Source organism: Panthera uncia (assembly GCF_023721935.1).
Source record: "Panthera uncia isolate 11264 chromosome C1 unlocalized genomic scaffold, Puncia_PCG_1.0 HiC_scaffold_4, whole genome shotgun sequence".
In the NCBI taxonomy this organism is placed as follows: domain Eukaryota; kingdom Metazoa; phylum Chordata; class Mammalia; order Carnivora; family Felidae; genus Panthera; species Panthera uncia.
In genome coordinates this window covers 27,363,152-27,370,650 of record NW_026057585.1, presented here as the reverse complement: position 1 = coordinate 27,370,650, position 7,499 = coordinate 27,363,152, and positions in this window count along the sequence as shown.

The window sequence follows — 7,499 nt, the reverse complement described above, 5'->3', positions numbered from 1 at the left end:
AAAAAAAAAAAAAAAGAAAGAAAATAGATATACCCGACAAAACTACTAAAATGGATATAGAAATGATAAATTCAACTTAGTGTTTTTTTCCTCTGGAGAGAGAGGCAGGCAAATAGGATAGGAAAGGAGAGGTGCAAATATGTATAAAGGTATTGATAATGTCTAGTATCCAAGTGAAGTTCCAGGTTCAAGTCTGTCTGTTTTAATTGTTGAGTTTTGTTACACACAGATGTTCTTCTTTTTTTTTTTTTAGCAAATATTACATAATAAAAACTTTTTTTACGTTTATTTATTTATTTTGAGAGAGACAGAGCATGCAAGTGGGGGAGGGGCAGACAGAGAGGGAGACGGAGGATCCCAAGCCGGCCCGCACTGCCAGCCCAGAGCTCACACATGACTTGAGCTGAGGACCCAGATGCTTAACCAACTGGGCCACCCAGGCACCCCAATAAAGACATTTTTCAAGAAAAGCTGATTTTGTAAACAAGAAGGAATACTATTGAAATTCCGATTTTAGGGAACAAAAATGCTCAGTGAATTTTCATTCTACTTCTAAGAAAATCCCCAGACCCTAAAGTTTTTGAGAGGATAGGATCCTTGAGCCTTCAGACCTTCCCATTGTACCCCCACCAGGAGATGTCCCTGACTCTGAGTCATCCAGCACCTAGGACATATAAATGTGTCCGTCCTCCCACCCCACCCCCCAGACAGCACAAGTAAGTTGGAATAGTTGTTGTTGTCTGAGACTTCATCTCTCCCACTCCTAAAAGATTGCTTCAAATCTGCATGCCTCTCATTATTTTCAAAGTGTTCTGATGCTTTGGGTGTGAAAAGACTGTTTTAAAGTTCACTGGGTAAGTCTCTCTGTTTTCCTCCAGCCACGAATCCTTTTTTTTTTAACCTGATTACAGAAACATTACATATTAATTGTTTAAAATGTGATTACAGGGGCACCTGGGTGGCTCAGTCGTTTGCCCGTCCGACTTCAGCTCAAGTCATGATCTCATAGTCCGTGAGTTCGAGCCCTGTGTTGGGCTCTGTGCTGACAGCTCAGAGCCTGGAGTCTGTTTCAGATTCTGTGTCTATCCTCTCTCTGCCCCTTCCCTGCTCATGCTCTGTCTCTCAAAAAAAAACGAATAAATATTAAAAAAAATTTTTTTAAATAAATAAATAAAATGTGATTACAGAAAAACACAGAGATTAAAATCACTTGTAATCTCATCACCAAATATTATTACAATTGATTTTTTAGTCTATTTGCTTTCTGTCTGATTTCTGAGTATATGAATACCTACTGTTTCTTTATTTTTAAAAATGAGATCAGACTGACACTTTTATATTTTGTTTAACCTTTAAGGAATATGGTTTTTTTTTTTTTAATGTTTATTTATTTATGGGGAGAGCAGAGAGAGAGGGAGAGAAAGAGAATCCTAAGCAGGCTGGCTCCATGATCAGTGTAGAGCCTGATGTGGAGTTTGAGCCTGCAAACCCTGAGATCGTGACCTGAGCCGAAATCAAGAGGCAGACACTTAACTGACTGAGCTGCCCAGGCACTTCTATACTTACTAATACTTTTAAAGCCATGAAATTGAACTAAGTGAGTGAGTATAGATGAAAAAGAAAAGAGGATCAAAGACTGACTTTTAACTAGGGGAAAATTAAAGGTTGGGCAGAAGAGGAACTAATGAGAGAGACTGAGAAAGAGCAGCCAGTGAAGTGAAAGGGAAACCAGGAGAGTATAGTGTATGGGAAGCCAGAGAAAAAGAATATTACAAGAATACTGAGTCAATTGCTATCGATGGGTCGAGAGAAATGATCATAGGATTTAGCAACAGAACTCATTGGTGACAATGAACTATTTCCATAAACATTGTAGGCAAAAGCCTGACTGAAGTAGGTCCAAGAAGAAATAAAAGGAAAGAAAGTAGAATCAGAGAAACAGACAAATATTTGAAAGTGTTTGGTTATAAAAGAAAGGTGAAAAATGGAGGAGTAGTTGAAGAAAGTGTTTTTTTGTTTGTTATTAAAGCAAGACAACGTGTGTGAATGCTGATGAGGAAGGTTTATCAGAGAGGAAAAATTGAGGATGCAGTAGAGAAGGTGGAGAATTACTGGAGCATCATGGCATGGGTAAGAAGTGATGGGGTCTAGTGCCAAGGCAGAGGAGTTAGCCCCAAATGGAATCATGGACAATTCACCACTCTCTTCTTGTTACAGGAGAGAAGGCATGTAGATAGGTGGTTATGCTGGGAATTTGTGGACATTCTTTTCTGGTTGTGCTTATTTCTTGGTGAAATAAGAAGAAATGTCATAATCTGAGAGTGAGAGTGGAAAAACATTGGCAGTTTAAGGAGCCAAGAAAAGGTATGAAATAGTTGTCTAGGAGAGTGCAAAAATAAATTCACTAGAGAAATGTAGTATAATTGCCAGGCATCCTCAATGACCTACTTGAAGTTCACAGTCATGAATTTAAAATAAGAGCGTTTGGCATGGTTATGTGTTTTACCCCAGGCGCACTGAATCACCTGGACATAGATAGAGAGTAGGCAGAGATATGAGATCAAAACCCAGATTTTGGTCAAATGAACAATAATTTTTCTACAATTTTATAGCTGCATTATTTTTCAAATTATTTCTTTCATGGAAAATAAGAAGAAACGTATTTTTAGCCTGGGAGTGCCAATAATGCTACCCTATCTCTGGCCCCTCATCTTGTCTAGGTCCATGCAATGACCTCCCTCAGGGCTACGTGTTCCAGGCCCCTTGGAGGGTGATGTATGCCCTGATGGAATGAAGGAAGGCTTGTTCTGACCTTCCTTAAAGTTGTTTAGATAACTAGTAGAGATAACATAGTTTCTTCCCCTCCCTCCCCTCTGGCTCATAGATGGTGCACGAGGTCTGTTAAATGTTAAACTCTTGACTTCACAACAATGAATTCTGCATATCCCCTCACTCCATAAAATTTGTGGATTAAGTTCTGGACTTTGAGGAGAGTAGCTGCCCAGCGCCTGGATCATTGTCTGCCTGGTCCCTGCCATCACAACACCCTCCTCTCAGTAAGTTAACCTAAATAAACTCTGTGTAAATGGTTTGGAGTGGCTTGCTTAGCTTTTCAGTCAGAGAGTGCCTTCCCAGTTTGGAGGATATTTTACCATCCCTTCTCCAGCTTCTAATATCTACCAACACAAAATTTTACCAATATCTGACCAGTATTTGCCTCCTTAATCTAGTCTTTCAGTTTCATGGTCATCAGCTTCATTGTCTACCCAATTCATCCTCACCCCTCAGTTTGATTCCTGAGTCAGTCCTCCAAACTTTTATCAACAGTTTTCAACCATTGCTACACTTTTCCTTTCTTATCACCTCCTTTTTGGTTTTTTGGTTGGTAAATTCTGGGGTACCCTATGGATCACACTTTTCCCTGTTAAATATTGTCCACAGATCCTTTTTCCCTATCCTGGAGGTGAGTAAGGGAGGGGCAGAGAGAGAGGGAGACACGGATTGGAAGCAGGCTCCAGGCTCCCAGCTGTCAGCACAGAGCCCGATGTGGAGCACGAACCCATGGACCAGGAGATCATGATCTGAGCCGAAGTCAGATGTTTAACCGACTGAGCCATCCAAACGCCCCATTTATCTGAGTTTTAATTAACAGTTGGGTGAACTTTGGGGCCCTAAAACAGCAAATTCCAGCTCTGATCCCAATCACTATGTTGTATCTGTATTCGTTTTAGGGACATAACAGCCAGTACATGGCATAAACCAGGAAAAAGTCCATCCTTGGAATCCTTAGAGGTTGGAGGAGAATTTTGCTCCCATGCATTTTGTGGCCATTTACCTTTTGTCCAGAGCCACTAAGGAATAGGAGTTTTGGAGGGCCAGACTTCCTGCAGTGATTCTTGAACAGCATCGTTGTCTTCAGTCTAACTCTAAAGTACCTCAGCCATGAAAAAAGAGGCAAGTCTGATAGCTCCTCCCAGTGAATCCCAGAAGGCCACTGTGGAGGGGCTTGGTAGAGCAAGCAACTCACAGACGAAGAAGATCCTCAGTAATAGTGAAGTGAAAGTTTGAAAGTTCTCTGGAGAAACCAGGCCCACTTCTTGTGGATGGTTTGGGTTATATACTACTTGAGGGACTCCCACTTCTGTGGAAATTTTAATTGGTTCTAATTAGCTGTATAGAGGATCCTATTTTTCTTAGAACTTCTCTTGCCTTCTCTCCTTCCTCTGTCTCCTTTTTCTAAAAATCTTGTATTGATCTATGTCTTCATGTACGAGTCAGTGTTCTCCAGAGAAACAGAACCAATAGGATACACACACACACACACACACACACACACACACACACACACTTCCTTTATTTTAAGGAATTGGCTTATGTGATTTGGGGGACTGGCTAGTCTGAAATCTGGAGGGCAGACTGGTAGGCTGGAAAGTCAGGCAGAAGTTGATGTTCCAATATTGAGTCCAAAATTTGTAGCGCAGGCTGGTGGACTAAAAACTCAAACAGGATTTTATGCTGCATACTTGAGGCAGAATTTTTTTCTCCAGGAAGTCTCAGTTTATGCTCATAAGGCCTTCCACTGATTGGATGAGGCCTATTCACATTACCAAGGGTGATCTCCTTTACTTAGAGCCAACCAATTGTACATGTTAACCACATTTACAAAATCCCCTCACAGGAACACCTACATTAGTGTTTGATTAATGTATTGTAATGTATTGTGATTGATAAAACTATATCTATTATTGCCAAGTATAATGCTAGGCACTTCAGATGAACCATATATATAATTTGTTTGTTGAAGTATAATTACCCTACAGCATTATGTTAGTTTTAGGTGTACAACATAATGATTTGATAATTCTGTCATTACTCATTGCTCACCACAGTAAGTGTGGTCACCATCTGTCACCAAGCAATGTTGTTACAATATTGTTGACTGTATTCCCTATGCTGTACTTTTCCTCTCTGTGACTTATTTATTTTATAAGTGGGAGTTTGTACCTCTTTATCCCCTTTATCTATTTTACCCATCTCCCCACCCATCTCCCCTCTGGCACCTGCCAGTTTGTTTTATGTATTTTAAGAGTCTGTTTTCTGTTTGTTTGTTTGTTTGTTTGCCTCTTTGCTTCTTTGTTCATTTCTTTTGTGAACTATATCATTCAATACTCACAACAACCCCATGAGGTATTATTAATCTTTATTTTACACATGAAAAAAACTGAGGTTTAGAACACTTAGGAACTTGCTAAAGTCACACAATAAATAAGCCATTGAGTCAGGACTCAAACCTGAGCCTAACTCCTGACAAGTCCATGATTTAGGAAATCCTTTTGGTCTTGAATAGATCTCCTGTGTTTGCTCAGTCCCCAAGTCTCTAGTGAAATCATGGAAATTACATCAAAGCTGAGAGCCACAGGTCTGAGTGGGGCCACTATACTTGCTGTGAGCCTCATTTCTAACCTTCTGTTTCCAAGACCACATGAGTTTCCAGAGAAATTAGCTAGATAAATTCCAACAGCATGGTTAAACAATCTTAGAGAGGCAGGTAGGCAAGCCTAACCACTCACTCTGTCTTCCAAGACAACACACACAGACTGAAGTTCCCACTCTCTGTGTTGGCTTGTCTAACATTGCCCAGATTCATAATCTGCTACAATATTAGGACTTTGCAGATGAACTCTCTTAACTATAACATTTTAATCACTAAATCTTTCATTTGTCTTTGGAACACTCTTCTTCTCAACTTTCTAATTGTTTCCTCTTTTTATGATTATCAGAAGTCCATTGCTCTTATATTTTCTTCTTCATCGTAATCTCATTCAAAACCCCTCTTCTTAGGAAAAGAATATTTAAGAATATTATTCACTCCAAAGTTATCTTTCCCAGTAGTATTTGTATTTATATTTGAGCAAAATCTTTACCTAAATAGCTAGATTTCTGATCATGGAATATTAGCCAACAGTTGAGGGGCATTTAATAACTATGGAGCCTTCCAGTTGTGGTCCTTCTGAAAAATCCTTTGTTGTCACTCGTCCACTTTGTTTATGTCTAGCCCTATTCAAGAGAAACTCCTTTTGTGTTTAGGCCCAAACACTTTCCCATATCTATTTCAAGAGATAAACCTGAAAACTGAGAGGATGATGAAACATCAGTGTAAAATTTAGGCTATGTGTATTTCCATCAATACTACAAATAAGAAAGAACAGTGAGTATTTCTCTAGTCCTCACAGTAGCTCCTGGAGGTAGGTACAATTATTATTGCCATTTTCTAGAAAAAGAATTTAAAGGTCAAAGATGTAGTAAGTGATAGAGCCATGTTGAAATGGAGAAACTGCTCACTCCAAAACCCAGGACTTAAGTTCAGCTAAACATCCATTCCAAAGAAACAGGATGCAAAAGAATAGAGCATGAAAGCAACATAAATTAGCTCTGGGAAGATTTATCAAAGTCAATTCTTAGGTACACCAATATTCCAGTCTTACATCCCATTTTCTAATACTTAGCTATTTAATTATTTTTTTAAGGCTTTATTTTCTTTAAGTAATCTGTACACCCACCATGGGGCTCAAACTCACAACCCCAAGATCAAGAGTCACACTCCTTACCAACTGAGCCAGCCAAGTACTCCTGGTTACCTACTTTAAAATAAGATGATGGGGCGCCTGGGTGGCTCAGTCGGTTAAGCAGCCGACTTCTGCTCAGGTCATGATCTTGCGGTCCAGTCCATGAGTTCGAGCCCCGCGTTGGGCTCTGTGCTGACAGCTCAGAGCCTGGAGCCTCTTTCAGATTCTGTGTCTCCCTCTCTCTGACCCTCCCCCGTTCATGCTATGTCTCAAAAATAAATAAACGTTAAAAAAAAAAAATTTAAATAAGATGTATTTCTGCAGACTTTGGGGGGTGGGAGAAGGAGTTTTAAAAAACGGAACCAGTAGATTCTTAAGGTAATACAAAAAACCCTAATTCTTATATGGGTTTTAAATTTGCAAATTATAAAGTTAGGCAGTAGTATCCTTCCTTTTAACTTGAACTGTCAGGCTTGAAGATTTGTGTCAGGCAGTGCTCTACCTTCCCCAAATAATTCGTTTTGACGATTATATCAGAGTCATCTGGGTAATTCCCTTGCTCCTCAGAGAGCTCAATCCTTCCATTTCTGAGATCTGTAAAATCCAATGTCCTAATCAAGATTTGTGTTAACTCCCAGTGGCTTATGACGTTATGGTGATCTCTGTCTTTGGCTCATATTTTGAGGCTTGCTGTTTTTGTTCCTCTTTCATTAATGCCTTCTGCGAACTCAGCCCTTGATGAGTTTTCACAAGAAATTTGCTTCCACCAACTTTTTGTGAATTTTAGTAGACTTCACTGAAGATACGTGGGTGGGGTCATATAGAGGGGTCAACTCACAGAAAGCTACTACAATGGCTTTGCTCTCCTCTGCCTCCTTCCCCCTCTCTTATCCACCCTAGTTCCTCTCAAAAGAAAAACAAATTCTTCATCTG